At 37.5% G+C, this 16070-nt stretch overlaps 10 non-coding genes across 10 annotated transcripts; 6 read left to right on the forward strand and 4 right to left on the reverse strand.

Moving 5' to 3' along the window:
* Positions 1-6072: 6072 nt before the first annotated feature.
* Positions 6073-6154, reverse strand: TRNAL-AAG (transfer RNA leucine (anticodon AAG)). The gene has a single exon. It is a non-coding gene; the product is annotated as a tRNA-Leu (tRNA).
* Positions 6155-6812: 658 nt separating this feature from the next.
* On the forward strand, positions 6813-6884 carry TRNAE-CUC (transfer RNA glutamic acid (anticodon CUC)). Its single transcript has one exon. It is a non-coding gene; the product is annotated as a tRNA-Glu (tRNA).
* Positions 6885-7777: 893 nt separating this feature from the next.
* TRNAE-CUC (transfer RNA glutamic acid (anticodon CUC)) lies at positions 7778-7849 on the forward strand. Its single transcript has one exon. It is a non-coding gene; the product is annotated as a tRNA-Glu (tRNA).
* A 351-nt stretch (positions 7850-8200) lies between these two features.
* TRNAL-AAG (transfer RNA leucine (anticodon AAG)) lies at positions 8201-8282 on the reverse strand. Its single transcript has one exon. It is a non-coding gene; the product is annotated as a tRNA-Leu (tRNA).
* Positions 8283-8940: 658 nt separating this feature from the next.
* TRNAE-CUC (transfer RNA glutamic acid (anticodon CUC)) lies at positions 8941-9012 on the forward strand. Its single transcript has one exon. It is a non-coding gene; the product is annotated as a tRNA-Glu (tRNA).
* Positions 9013-9883: 871 nt separating this feature from the next.
* TRNAE-CUC (transfer RNA glutamic acid (anticodon CUC)) lies at positions 9884-9955 on the forward strand. The gene has a single exon. It is a non-coding gene; the product is annotated as a tRNA-Glu (tRNA).
* A 359-nt stretch (positions 9956-10314) lies between these two features.
* On the reverse strand, positions 10315-10396 carry TRNAL-AAG (transfer RNA leucine (anticodon AAG)). Its single transcript has one exon. It is a non-coding gene; the product is annotated as a tRNA-Leu (tRNA).
* A 663-nt stretch (positions 10397-11059) lies between these two features.
* On the forward strand, positions 11060-11131 carry TRNAE-CUC (transfer RNA glutamic acid (anticodon CUC)). Its single transcript has one exon. It is a non-coding gene; the product is annotated as a tRNA-Glu (tRNA).
* A 4298-nt stretch (positions 11132-15429) lies between these two features.
* On the forward strand, positions 15430-15501 carry TRNAE-CUC (transfer RNA glutamic acid (anticodon CUC)). The gene has a single exon. It is a non-coding gene; the product is annotated as a tRNA-Glu (tRNA).
* A 314-nt stretch (positions 15502-15815) lies between these two features.
* On the reverse strand, positions 15816-15897 carry TRNAL-AAG (transfer RNA leucine (anticodon AAG)). The gene has a single exon. It is a non-coding gene; the product is annotated as a tRNA-Leu (tRNA).
* Positions 15898-16070: the final 173 nt, after the last annotated feature.

Here is a 16070-nt window from a genome sequence, read left to right on the forward strand (position 1 = left end):
AGAGTTACTTGAGGAGGTGGATCAGTTTAAGTACTTGGGGTCTGTTGTTGCAGCAAATTGTGGAGTGGAAGCAGATGTACGTCAGTGAGTGAATGAAGGTTGCAAAGTGTTGGGGGCAGTTAAGGGAGTAGTAAAAAATAGAGGGTTGGGCATGAATGTAAAGAGAGTTCTGTATGAGAAAGTGATTGTACCAACTGTGATGAATGGATCGGAGTTGTGGGGAATGAAAGTGACGGAGAGACAGAAATTGAATGTGTTTGAGATGAAGTGTCTAAGGAGTATGGCTGGTGTATCTCGAGTAGATAAGGTTAGGAACGAAGTGGTGAGAGTGAGAACGGGTGTAAGAAATGAGTTAGCAGCCAGAGTGGATATGAATGTGTTGAGGTGGTTTGGCCATGTTGAGAGAATGGAAAATGGCTGTCTGCTAAAAAAGGTGATGAATGCAAGAGTTGATGGGAGAAGTACAAGAGGAAGGCCAAGGTTTGGGTGGATGGATGGAGTGAAGAAAGCTCTGGGTGATAGGAGGATAGATGTGAGAAAGGCAAGAGAGCGTGCTAGAAATAGGAATGAATGGCGAGCGATTGTGATGCAGTTCCGGTAGGCCCTGCTGCTGCCTCCGATGCCTTAGATGATCGCGGAGGTAGCAGCAGTAGGGGATTCAGCATTATGAAGCTTCATCTGTGGTGGATAATGTGGGAGGGTTGGCTGTGGCACCCTAGCAGTACCATCTGAACTTGGTTGAGTCCCTTGTTAGGCTGGAGGAACGTAGAGAGTAGAGGTCCCCTTTTTGTTTTTGTTTCATTTGTTGATGTTGGCTACCCCCCAAAATTGGGGGAAGTGCCTTGGTACAGTATATGTATGTATGTAATTTCTTGATTTAAGGTAGGAAATCATTACAGGGAATGGGATACTTCCTTGATAGCAACTCGGATGCCGCATTCTTTGCCAATAAATCTGCCTTCTCATTCCCACACACCTATATGTGCTGGAACCCAACAAAATCGAACTGTTATACCTTTCCGTCCAATAATAAAAAGCCATTCTAAAATCTTTAAAACTAGAGGGTTACTAGAATTAAAAACTTCTAAAGCTTGAAGGACACTCCTTGCATCACTAAAAATTGTAAAATTACCCTCCTTTTCCAAAGCTATTTTCTCAATAGCGTTTAGTATGCCATACAGTTCGGCAGTAAATATGGAAGCTGTTAGAGGAAGTGCACCTCTACAATTAAAATCATTACTATGTACTCTAAATCCAACGCCAGCATCAGATTTGGAGCCATCAGTATATATAAAAGTCGATCTCCTATGTTCTTCAACATGTTCCTTAAAAAGAGACCTGGATTCCAAGTCAGTCATATTCTTCTTAACTCCCAAGCTAAAAAAAATAAAACCTACAATAATGAGCAAATTTAACTCTGATCAGGTTTTTAGATATTTCATTAATCGTGGCCTAAGTTTCACATATAGTTTTGTAAATACTAAAATTATCTTACCATACTTTATACTCATAAGAATTGTTTGTAACATGGAAATTTTACATATTGAAATACTGCATCTAAATACGATACACTACAGTACATACGTAGCTTTATTCACAGTAACGGTTTCAATCTACTTACTGCTTGATCCAAAAAAATTTAAACTTGGTGTCATACCATTACACAATTTTGTAAAAAATTTTAAGGAAAATATTAAAGATATTTACCTCAAAAGATGACCTGGGTAAAGATGAAGCTATGATCTGTAAAGTGCCCACACTCATATGCACTTGAGGAATTTCATTTAAAGAGCAGGCTCTTTCCCATTTTCTAGGTTGATGTCAACACTTATTTAGTAATCCAAAATAGAAATGAAGAGCTTGTTACAACTGTTCTGGAAGAAAAGAATATCTATACAGTAAATGCCAAAAGGGATTAATAAAAAAAAATACTATACTACTGTGCAACTTGAGCATCAACCTGTGGATGCACACCAAGTTCATGGTTCAGTCATAGAACTATTACCATTACAACATCTTAACATTTAGAACAACATAACTTTATTATCAAGATTATGAAATTAAATTTCCTTTGTATGTTATTACAATGATTGGTATTCAGGCCGGGGTCTTGGCTAGTTGAAAGAAATCAGGAAAATCATAAAAATAAAGAAATTTACTGTGCAGTGAAATGAAAAAGTTCTGTAACACTTAGATTTGTAAGCTCAAAAACTCTCTATACCAGGACAGTAATGGTTGTTGGCTGTACTGTAACTAATATGTTACAAGCAACAATCCTCATAATGCCTCTCTACATTTTATATTAGGAATCCTTTATGACATAAAAAAAAATGTGTGAAGACAAACTTTTGGCTTATCCCATTTTAAAGTTAATGGGTACACCCATTTGTCCTTTCTTGTGGTATGAGGCTAAATGAATAGGCTTCAAACGGCAAGACCTAGATCAGATTTATGCCTCATGAAATGCCTTTCTATACTTGGCATTCTAAGTAGCATAGAATATACAGTAATTTACTTAGTTATTGATCTCTTCACTGAATCAAAACCGTCACCACGAGATGAAAGTTAAAAAATGTTGGACAGCGAGACGGAAGAAAGGAAGTGGAAACAGATATAGAAAGGTAAAAGGTGGAGTGTAACAGGGACCAAAAGGATTATACAAAAACCCTCAAGTAATGCCTCCACTCCACCACAAGAGATGCACTGACAGCGATAATTACCAACACAGAGCAAAAGTGGGTGATAATGACTTTGCTCAAATAAAATATTGTAGAGCATAAAACTATGCATAAAACTTGGAATATGTCTTAGTTTCAGAGCTGTTTGTTGACACTACTGGTGAGGGTGATGGTTTTAGCTTGTGCCAGGGATCCTAGGAGCATCCAGGGAAGCATTAGGTTATAGCCTATAAGTCCATGACCTTCCTTGACTGTGAGACCCATTACTCCCCTATAGAGCACGAGTTGGCTGCTCTGCAAGGGGGGAGTGAAAACCTTCAGGGCTTTCTTTTATAGCCAGTTCTTCATGATCCATTCTGATCAATGTCCCCTATGTATCTTCAAACCATCTTCTAGATTGTCATATAGTTTAGACACTCGAGGACTTCTCAATTTAAATTTGTTGGTAAATACTATCCAGATGAACATAATGCAACAGCTAGCCGGTTATCTCGCTTGCACACATCCAGTGACTGCATGACTGTTATTGAATCTGCAACTTTCAAGTTGCCTACTGGACTGGCACTGTCTAAGGAGGTCCAAGGTGGTCCAGATTCTCTTATACAGTAGAATTTTTGGAGCTAGTCATGAACTGCTGAAACGAAGGGTCAGGTGTCTGTTTCTGGAAGATGCCAGTCATCTCGACTTCAAACTGGACAAGATTAGCAGCAATCAGATCAAGGCTGTATTTTCTAGGTACTGTTACAGTTTTGGAGTTGCTACTGGCAGCTTCTAAAGTATTGAACCTGGAAATCTGGGTCCATTTTGGTCCCATATGACCGGCAGTTTATTGTGACCCATCCATCATCAAGCCTCAGTGTGTGTGTGCATCTTTAGTGTCTTGCTGGAGTGCACTTTGACCCTCCGTTAGAGATCCATAATTACATTCCTCAAAGTGAAGTGACTCTGGGGCATAAAACGTTGGTGATCCAGTGTTTGACTGAAAAAACACCTCGTTATTCCAGTTGTAAGCATGTCTCAACACTTGGCAGTAGGTCTGGTAACATTAAAGGATACGCTGTATTGTGCTCTTGTCAATACAGGAGCACAGGCTTGCCTTGTCAGTGAGATTGTACTCAGCCAGCTTGGCAAAGAGTATCAGGTACTGTCCAGAGAACAGTTAGATGGGTTGATTGGTGCCTGCACCAGTATTCAGAGTTATGTCTAGTTAGAGGTAAAGTGTTACTCAGGGTGGAAACTTCCGCCGTTTAGCTATAGAGTGGTAGCTGCCACAGACATTAACTTTTGGTCCTGCATCTCTGTTTCTATGCTCCTATCTGCTATATAGATGTTGGCCTGACCAAGAAGTGCACCATGTATGCTTGTTGAATGCAATCAACATGGCTCGGTAGTCACCTTCAATGTTCTGATGTGATCAAAAGTAGCCTACACCACTTGATACTATCAAGTCGTAGATACACAGTACTTAGGGAATGCGAACTGTTACGTAATTGACTTGATACAAATTCCTAAGTACCTGCATGAAATTTTTATTACTGTTAATGGAGTCTTATCAAGTGAATTTCCAGTGAACAGTGGAATACTCCAAGGGAATATGAGGTCACCTATGTTGTTTATCCTCCTCATGGACTTTGTAATGTGTAGAACAGTCAGAGATGGTGGAGAAGGATTGGACTGGATTGGTGAAAGGAATTTAGCAGACCTAGAGTATGCTGATGATGCTGTCCTTATCAGCACAACACCACAGGATTTGCAATGCTTACGCTACCAGAATGCATGAAAGATCACACAAGGTGGGGCTGAAGATAAATAGAAGAAAGACAGAGATGATGAGAACGGATTCCCGTTACGGGAAGCTCTTTTCGTATATGGAAAATTGGACATTAATACATGTAAGGTAAAGGAGTACTAGACACAGCTCCTAGTTCATACATGAGGAATCCATGCTGCCCAAAGAAACTGGTGCCTTAAGCCAGCTTCTTAAAGCACTTGGCTATGCTACCTCATGAAGCATCGTTAAGACAGCAATTGGCTTCTAATGTCCTGATAAGCTGTCAGAATGAATTTGTTCCTAGAAAGTGTCTGAAGTCCAATCTTCAGTTTCCCAAAGAAACTAAATATTGTTAACACCAAAAGCCTCATCTGTAATGGTAATCTGAAACTCATTGGATTTTGTATCTACAAATGGCAAGATTTCACAAAAATTTAAGCCAATTTTTTAATAGTATTTGAAGCTCTAGAAATATATGAATTGTATAAGAATTTCCCATTTTAAGGAACTAGCAGCTGGTAAAAAAAAAAAAAATTAAATGCTTAATGCAATTATTTTAATCCCTAATATTGAGATTAATCTATTAAAAAGACAATTATCAATCCTTTTTCCTTATATGGTATATACATCATAGTCCTAAAATTCATGAGCAAAAAATTATCAACTTTGCGGGCAAGTCCAAAACAGAAGGATGACTTGGAGGGTGTTCGTGGAGGTGGCGGTGGCGGTGGCGTGGTGCAAGTGTGGTTTCTGGGGTCTTTGTTACGGCCCTTCCCTTTGATGAAGGAGTTATCTAATTGGAAGACAGCCTGTGAATAGTGGTTTTCACACGCCCCCGATGTAGACATGACACTCACGAGGTGCTCGAGCGAGGGTAGTAACCTCTGCATTCCATGCTTTTATTTTTCTCTGGTATATTTGGAAGATTTATATCAGAAAAGGTAGACAGAAGGACTTTTCACCGGCCGTCGCAGGTCGACCCAGAAATCTATATACTGTATTTCATACCCTAAGATATAAAGAGTTCTAGAAGAAGCTTATTCTCTGTGATGGATCAATTGGTATCATCACAGTGAAACAGCTTATGAGAGGTTACTCAATTATCTTATACACATATCAAAGTGATCTCACAAAATATATCAATGATATTTATATATTTGCTAATTACTTTCTACCTATAACAGGAAGATTATCTCCCGTGTGGTCTAGTGGCTAGGATACGCGGCTCTCACCCGCGAGGCACGGGTTATATTCCCGGCACGGGAAGCTCTTCTCAGATAAACTGAAGCAATTGAAAATTGATTGTAATGGCTTGCTTATATGCAAAACATAACATTGATTTATGTAGGTTAATGGAGGAATACAGATACAATTTATATACTGCTTTGAACTGCTATCTCACTAGATTTTTATGACATGATTCTTATAATATTTTACAATAATATACTGTATTGTAGTGTATACTTCATGAGTGATAAAATCTTTAGGGTTATCTTTTTAATTTTACCTTATTCAATAAAACTTTTTTTTTTTTGAGACTTAATACAGTAATGGGTTATTATTAGTTAAAAATCTAATCAGACTACGCTTTAGGAAATGATTCATATTGGTACTAAAATCTCATGGCAGCGGTGGGATTCGAACCCACGCCTCCGAAGAGACTGGTGCCTTAAACCAGCGCCTTAGACCGCTCGGCCACGCTACCTTGTGAAGCATGTTTCACACAGCCAATTGGTCTTAGATGCTTCTATAACCAGTCAGTTTAAATTTCTTATTAGAAACTGTTTGGTATCCAAGGCCTAAATATCAACATTAAACCAAAAACAGTACTCTCTGCATCCTAATTGGCTAAGCTGCAACTTTCAATTGAAACTCAAATGGATTTGGGACCTAAAAATGGAATATACTCATACTAAATTAAGTGAATTCACAAAAGTATCCAAAGCGTCATCACGATACAGTAATTATAGCTTTAAATAAATCATATAATATTTTATGAATAACAAAATGTTGAAAAAAACTTGGAATTTAGGCTCAGTACTGATTTCAACCCCAAATTTTTCAGTTGCCAAACTTATAAATTCTTTTAGTCCAATGAAAATTTCATTCCTTAAATTTTCACATATGGTAGATACAAAATAATAATAAAACCAAGATATGATACCACCAAAATATAGAAATTTCAAATGATCCTTACACTCTTCAATACATCACTTGATATCAGTGAAAAATTCTAAAAGCAATTATAAAACTATTTTGATACAAAGACCAAAGTGATAACAAGACATGAGGTACACATTAACTACTGTACAGAATACATGAAGTGTTCTACAATTATCCTCTCTTTCAGAGGAAAGAACACCTCCCGTGTGGTCTAGTGGCTAGGATACGCGGCTCTCACCCGCGAGGCCCGGGTTCGATTCCCGGCACGGGAAGCTCTTTTCGAATACAGAAGAGCATTAGTAAACAGATTGTACAGATTTGCTTATATGCAAAATATAACATTGATTGACATAAGATGAAAGGGGAATACACACACCTCTTAGTTTCTACACCGCTCAGATTTGTTATCTCAATTAACTTTGCATATACTGTATAACCTTATAGATATAAATCTTCATGAGGCAGTCATGGCCCTAAAGAGACTGGTGCCCTAGACCAGTGCATCATACTGCTTGGATACACTACCTAAGGAAGCCCCTATCAGACAGCCAATTGGCTTCAAATGTTCCCGCTAATCTACCAGAATTAATGTGTTCTTAAGCTTGTTGCAGTCAAATCTCAAGTTTCTCCACTGAAAATAAATAATGTTGTCACCAAAAGGCTAACCTGCAATGTTGAACTGGATATCAATAGGGTATTGTACCTACAAATAGCAACTTTTCAGACAAATCTAAGTATCTTTTTCAATATTAATAGCTCTAGAAATATAAGAATTGTATAACATATTTCCCATTTTGTGGAGCATCAGGTTGTCAAAGCCCAATAAAATTAAGCTTAGTACATTGATATTAATCATTAATTTTGCAATTCCTTTATTCAACAGATTATTCTCATTCCATTTTCCATTTATGGTAAATGAATTATAATCCTAATACTCAATATATCTGGTACTGTAGGATACGCAGTAATTGAATTCCAGGAGAAATATACATTCTGTGATACATTACTTGATAGTATCATAGTGAAATAACCTACAATAGGTTACTCTATCTTATACAAAGGCCAAAGTGATCCCACGAAATACATATATGGATCCCACGAAATACATATATAAATCATGCTCAAATATTCTTCACTTATCTTCTTTCTATAATAGAAGACCATCTCCCGTGTGGTCTAGTGGCTAGGATACGCGGCTCTCACCCGCGAGGCCCGGGTTCGATTCCCGGCACGGGAAGCTCTTTTCAGATAAACCGAAGCAATTGAAAATTGATTGTAATGGCTTGCTTATATGCAAAACGTGACATCGATTTATTTAAGTTAATGGAGGAATACACATACAATTTATATACTGCTTTGAACTGCTATCTCACTAGATTTTTATATGACATGAATCTTATAATATTTTACAATAATATACTGTATTGTGGTGTATACTTCATGAGTGATAAAATCTTTAGGGTTATCTTTTTAATTTTACCTTATTCAATAATACCTTCTTTTTTTTTGAGACCTAATACAGTAATGGGTTATTATTAGTTATCAGACTCTGCATTAGGAAATGATTCATATCAGTACTAAAATCTCATGGCAGCGGTGGGATTCGAACCCACGCCTCCGAAGAGACTGGTGCCTTAAACCAGCGCCTTAGACCGCTCGGCCACGCTACCTTGTGAAGCATGTTTCACACAGCCAATTGGTCTTAGATGCTTCTATAACCAGTCAGTCCAAATTTCTTATTAGAAACTGTTTGGTATCCAAGGCCTAAATATCAACATTAAACCAATAACAGTACTCTCTGCATCCTAAATGGCTAAGCTGCAACTTTCAATTGAAACTCAATGGATTTGGGACCTAAAAATGGAATATACTCATACTAAATTAAGTGAATTCACAAAAGTATCCAAAGTGTCATCACTATACAGTAATTATAGCTTTAAATAAATCATATAATATTTTATGAATAACCAAATGTTAAAAAAAACTTGGAATTTAGGCTCATAATACTGATTTCAATCCAACATTTTCAGTTGCCAAACTTATAAATTCTTTTAGTACAATGAAAATTTCATTCCTTAAATTTTCACATATGTTAGATACAACATAATATTAAAACCAAGATATGATACCACCAAAATATAGAAATTTCAAATGATCCTTACACTCTTCAATACATCACTTGATATCAGTGAAAAATTCTAAAAGCAATTATAAAACTATTTTGATACAAAGACCAAAGTGATAACAAGACATGAGGTACACATTAACTACTGTACAGAATACATGTAGTGTTCTACAATTACCCTCTCTTTCAGAGGAAAGAACACCTCCCGTGTGGTCTAGTGGCTAGGATACGCGGCTCTCACCCGCGAGGCCCGGGTTCGATTCCCGGCACGGGAAGCTCTTTTCGAATACAGAGGAGCATTAGTAAACTGATTGTACAGACTTACTTACTGTATATGCAATATATAACATTGATTGACGTAAGATGAAAGGGGAATACACACACCTATTAGTTTCTACACCGCTCAGATTTGTTATCTCAATAAACTTTGCATATATAACTTTATAAATATAAATCTTCATGAGGCAGTCATGGCCCTAAAGAGACTGGTGCCCTAGACCAGTGCATCATACTACTTGGATACACTACTTAAGGAAGCCCCTATCAGACAGCCAATTGGCTTCAAATGTTCCCGCTAATCTACCAGAATTAATGTGTTCTTAATCTTATTGCAGTGAAATCTTAAGTTTCTCCACTGAAAATGAATAATGTTGTCACCAAAAGGCTAACCTGCAATGTTGAACTGGATATCAATAGGGTATTGGATCTACAAATAGCAACTTTTCAGACAAATCTAAGTATCTTTTTCAATATTAATAGCTCCAGAAATATAAGAATTGTATAACATATTTCCCATTTTGTGGAGCATCATGTTGTAAAAGCCCAATAAAATCAAGCTTAGTACATTGATATTAATAATTAATTTTGCAATTCCTTTATTCAACAGATTATTCTCATTCCATTTTCCATTTATGGTAAATGAATTATAATCCTAATACTCAATATATCTGGTACCGTAAGATACGCAGTAATTGAATTCCAGGAGAAACATACGTTCTGTGATACATTACTTGATAGTATCATAGTGAAATAACCTACAATAGGTTACTCTATCTTATACAAAGGCCAAAGTGATCCCACAAAGTACATATATAAATCATGCTCAAATATTCTTCGTTTATCTTCTTTCTATAATGGAAGACCATCTCCCGTGTGGTCTAGTGGCTAGGATACGCGGCTCTCACCCGCGAGGCCCGGGTTCGATTCCCGGCACGGGAAGCTCTTTTCAGATAAACTGAAGCAATTGAAAATTGATTGTAATGGCTTGCTTATATGCAAAACATGACATCAATTTATGTAGGTTAATGGAGGAATACACATACAATTTATATACTGCTTTGAACTGCTATCTCACTAGATTTTTATATGACATGAATCTTATAATATTTTACAATAATATACTGTATTGTGGTGTATACTTCATGAGTGATAAAATCTTTAGGGTTATCTTTTTAATTTTACCTTATTCAATAATACCTTCTTTTTTTTGAGACCTAATACAGTAATGGGTTATTATTAGTTAAAAATCCAATCTGACTCCACATTAGAAAATGATTCATATCAGTACTAAAATTTCATGGCAGCGGTGGGATTCGAACCCACGCCTCCGAAGAGACTGGTGCCTTAAACCAGCGCCTTAGACCGCTCGGCCACGCTACCTTGTGAAGCATGTTTCAGACAGCCAATTGGTCTTAGATGCTTCTATAACCAGTCAGTCCAAATTTCTTATTAGAAACTGTTTGGTATCCAAGGCCTAAATATCAACATTAAACCAAAAACAGTATTCTCTGCATCCTAAATGGCTAAGCTGCAACTTTCAATTGAAACTCAATGGATTTGGGACCTAAAAATGGAATATACTCATACTAAATTAAGTGAATTCACAAAAGTATCCAAAGTGTCATCACTATACAGTAATTATAGCTTTAAATAAATCATATAATATTTTATGAATAACCAAATGTTAAAAAAAAACTTGGAATTTAGGCTCATAATACTGATTTCAATCCAACATTTTCAGTTGCCAGCCTTATAAATTCTTTTAGTCCAATGAAAATTTCATTCCTTAAATTTTCACATAGCCTATGGTAGATACAACATTATATTAAAACAAGATATGATACCACCAAAATATAGAAATTTCAAATGATCCTTACACTCTTCAATACATCACTTGATATCAGTGAAAAATTCTAAAAGCAATAATAAAACTATTTTGATACAAAGACCAAAGTGATAACAAGACATGAGGTACACATTAACTACTGTACAGAATACATATAGTGTTCTACAATTATCCTCTCTTTCAGAGGAAAGAACAACTCCCGTGTGGTCTAGTGGCTAGGATACGCGGCTCTCACCCGCGAGGCCCGGGTTCGATTCCCGGCACGGGAAGCTCTTTTCGAATACAGAAAAGTATTAGTAACTAACCGATTGTAGACTTGCTTATATGCAAAATATAACATTGATTGATGTAAGATGAAAGGGGAATACACACACCTCTTAGTTTCTACACCACTCAGATTTGTTATCTCAATTAACTTTCCATATACAGTGATACCTCGCTACTCGACCATAATCCGTTCGGGATCAGTGTTCGACCTCTGATTTGTTCGAGTACCGAAACGTTTTTTCCCATAAGAAATACTGTAATGGTATTTATTTTTATACGTTCCTACGCACTCCAAAATTCCCAAAATATTAATAAAACGTGTACCTTAACAACAATAATTATTTAAATGTGTACGAAATTGGTCGGAAAACTATATAAAACAATTTTAAACCATTTACTGTACATACCTTTGAGCAGCGGTTCGAACTGGCTGCCTCCCCATGCCTAGTCACACGGTGAATACCAGTTCTGTTCCGGAATTTCTCGAACCAGCCCCTGCTTGCTTTAAAAGTAAACGACGAATCACTTTCACTAGTACTGGCACTTTTCTTCACCAATTCTTCATAAATATGAAGAGTTTTCTCGCAAATGAAAGCTTCACTTATACTTTCCCCGGCCAACTGCTTTTCTTTAATAAATATAAGGAGCAACTTTTCCATTTCCTCAATTACTTGTGGCCTTTGCTTACTAATTGCTGTCACTCCCTGTGCAACATTAGCTTTCTTTATCACTTCCTTATTTTTCAAAAAGGTCGAAATGGTCGACTTCGCTATGCCACACTGTAAGGCTAGATCAGACACTCGTACACCATTCTCGTATTTCGCAATAATTTCCTTCTTCAACTCGATCGTTGTTCTCACTGTTTACCTCTTGTCCTTCCCCTTATCACTAACTTTCTTGGGGCCCATTATTATCGAAAAAAAAAGACAATAAAACGCACTAAATCACAATAACTTCTCAACAAGTGTTGTCGGACTGACGCTCTCTCCTTGAAATGATGCTACCCGACCAAACAAGAGTAGCTGAGATGGCCGCTCATCTCACTCGGCCACGCGTTCGGCTGTTCGAGTTCCGATTTTTTGTTTGAACACCGCAGCAAAAATTACTCTAATTTTTTGGTCGAACTCCGATTAGCTCGAATTTAGAGTCGTTCGACTACCGAGGTATCACTGTATCCTTATAAATATAAATCTTCATCAGGAAGTCATGGCCCTAAAGAGACTGGTGCCCTAGACCAGTGCATCATACTGCTTGGATATACTACCTAAGGAAGCCCCTATCAGATAGCCAATTGGCTTCAAATGTTCCCGCTAATCTATCAGAATTAATGTGTTCTTATGCTGGTTGCAGTCAAATCTTAAGTTTCTCCACTGAAAATGAATAATGTTGTCACCAAAAGGCTAACCTGCAATGTTGAACTTGATATCAATAGGGTATTTGATCTACAAATAGCAACTTTTCAGACAAATCTAAGTATCTTTTTTAATAATATCAATAGCTCTAGAAATATAAGAAATGTATAACATATTTCCCATTTTGTGGAGCATCATGTTGTAAAAGCCCAATAAAATCAAGCTTAGTACATTGATATTAATAATTAATTTTGCAATTCCTTTATTCAACAGATTATTCTCATTCCATTTTCCATTTATGGTAAATGAATTATAATCCTAATACTCAATATATCTGGTACCGTAGGATACGCAGTAATTGAATTCCAGGAGAAATATACAGCTAGCGCAGATTGTGATGTCCAGATGAGCAAAAAATGAAATAAAAAATGAAAGGCAGATAGAAAAATTCAAGAAAAATAAAAAACAAAACTTGGATTTATGAATTTATTTGTAATTACTCATCATTCATTCAATTAATATTTGCAATGGCCACCCTTCCTTTGGATGACGTTTGCAAGGCGTTTGGGGAAGGAGTTGATGAGCTTCTCGCACAGCTCCTTCGAGATTTTATCCCAAGCGGCCCGTAGCGCTGCCTCTAGCTTAGCAAGAGTGGAAGTGTCTTCATTCTGGATACGAGCCTTGAGAATTGCCCACAAGTTCTCGATTGGAGACATATCAGGGGAGTTACCAGGCCATTTTTCAACAAATCTAACGTTATTTTCCCTGAAATAACGGGTAACAACCTTAGCTGTATGAGCAGGGGCCCCATCCTGCTGAAAGATTGATGTATCGGTGCGGTGAAACGAATCCTCAAGATGCAAACGAAGCAGTTCGAGATACCTCTCCTTGTTCACAGTCTGCTTGGGGGGTAGAAACACAAGCTCAGTAACCCCACCATATCCCACACCCCCCAAACCATCAAATAGGCTGGAAATTTGGTGGTAGGAGTGAGGAATTTGGGGTCCAAGGGATCAGATCCCGGTCGACGCCAAACGTTTTTGCCAGTCGCATTAGAAACGTAAAAGGTTGATTCATCTGTGAAGAGGATTTTTCTGAGTTCCTCCTCATGCCATTGGCTAAGCTGCTTACAAAATCTTAGTCTATTTTCTCTGTGGCGTTTAGTGAAGAAAGGTTTCTTACGAGCAGGACCCTTCTTGTATTTCAATTCCCCCGACAAACAATTTTGTATCGTTCACAATGATATGTCAGCAAGAACTTCACAATTTTGTTCCTTCAATTGTTTGGTAGTAACACGGGGGTTCATGTCAACATTTTTCTTCAGAAGCCGAATGATACGAGGCGAAGTCTTCTTTCTTCCCCCCCCCCCCATGTCGGGGAAACGGGAGGGTACCATCTCCTGCCAAGAAGCGTGCAACCAACCTTCTAACTTGCCTCTCATTTACTCCGGTTTGATTTGCTATAGCCTTGGTTTTCATGCCTAATCAGTGACACTCGATCACCCTGACAATGTCATCATGATCAGTTCGAGGCCTAGACATTTTCATCCAAAACTACTAGAGTTAATGGCCGAAAAAACAAAGATTAATTGAGGGGGACTCTTAGCATAACCGTCGCAAATGCTCTCCTAACAAATGCGTCGCAGCAACTGAGAAAGATTTTCTAACTGGTTTGATAGTGAGGGGGAACGAAGGAAAGTTGCCAATTAGTCATTAAACCCGTTCTTGCCATACAAACTGGATTTTTAGCTGGCGAATATTTGAGCAGTTTGCGATGCCCTAAATCAATTTGGGCATCACAACCCGCGGTAGCTGTACATTCTGTGATACATTACTTGATAGTATCATAGTGAAATAACCTACAATAGGTTACTCTATCTTATACAAAGACCAAAGTAATCCCACGAAATACATATATAAATCATGCTCAAATATTCAATTATCTTCTTTCTATAATGGAAGACCATCTCCCGTGTGGTCTAGTGGCTAGGATACGCGGCTCTCACCCGCGAGGCCCGGGTTAGATTCCCGGCACGGGAAGCTCTTTTCGAATACAGAAGAGCATTAGTAAACAGATTGTACAGATATGCTTATATGCAAAATATAACATTGATTGACATAAGATGAAAGGGGAATACACACACCTCTTAGTTTCTACACCGCTCAGATTTGTTATCTCAATTAACTTTGCATATACTGTATAACCTTATAAATATAAATCTTCATCAGGAAGTCATGGCCCTAAATTGACTGGTGCCCTAGACCAGTGCATCATACTGCTTGGATACACTACCTAAGGAAGCCCCTATCAGACAGCCAATTGGCTTCAAATGTTCCCGCTAATCTATCAGAATTAATGTGTTCTTAAGCTTGTTGCAGTCAAATCTCAAGTTTCTCCACTGAAAATAAATAATGTTGTTACCAAAAGGCTAACCTGCAATGTTGAACTGGATATCAATAGGGTATTGGATCGACAAATAGCAACTTTTCAGACAAATCAAAGTATCTTTTTTAAAAATATTAATAGCTCTAGAAATATAAGAATTGTATAACATATTTCCCATTTTATGGAGCATCATGTTGTAAAAGCCAAATAAAATCAAGCTAGTACAGTACATTGATATTAATCATTAATTTTGCAATTCCTTTTTTGGGCTCAAGCCATGACGTCCTGATGGAAGGAACCTTCCATCAGGATGTCTTGGCTATCTCACTCAAAAATAAATTTTTCGCTTCGCTCAAAATCCGTTATTTGGTATCGTAGGATACACAGTAATTGAATTCCAGGAGAAACATACAATCTGTGATGCATTACTTGACACTATCACGGTGAAATAGCCTACAACAGGTTACTCTATCTTACAAAGGCCAAAGTGATCCCACGAAATACATGTATAAATCATGCTCAAATATTCTTCACTTATTTTCTTTCTATAATAGAAGACCATCTCCCGTGTGGTCTAGTGGCTAGGATACGCGGCTCTCACCCGCGAGGCCCGGGTTCGATTCCCGGCACGGGAAGCTCTTTTCAGATAAATTGTAGCAATTGAAAATGGATTGCAATTGCTTATATGCAAAATATGACATCGATTTATGTGACAAGGAATACACCTACAATGTACTGCTTTGAACTATTATCTCTGCATTTTATGTGACAATTCATATAATACTTTACAGTACTACCTGAAAGATAAATCTATCTTTTCAATCTAAACTTATTCAATCTAACCCATTTTGTGCTTTTGGTTGAGATCTAACAAGGGATTGTTACGAGTTAACCCTCAAATCAGAATCTGCATTACGAAATTATTCATTATATTTTGAGTAAAATCTCATGGCAGCGGTGGGATTCGAACCCACGCCTCCGAAGAGACTGGTGCCTTAAACCAGCGCCTTAGACCGCTCGGCCACGCTACCTTGTGAAGCATGTTTCACACAGCCAATTGGTCTTAGATGCTTCTATAACCAGTCCGTCTAAATTTCTTATTAGAAACTGTTTGGTATCCAAGGCCTAAATATCAACATTAAACCAAAAACAGTACTCTCTGCATCCTAAATGGCTAAGTTGCAACTTTCAATTGAAAGTCAAA

This window comes from Palaemon carinicauda, chromosome 9, assembly GCF_036898095.1.
Source record: "Palaemon carinicauda isolate YSFRI2023 chromosome 9, ASM3689809v2, whole genome shotgun sequence".
In the NCBI taxonomy this organism is placed as follows: Eukaryota; Metazoa; Arthropoda; class Malacostraca; order Decapoda; family Palaemonidae; genus Palaemon; species Palaemon carinicauda.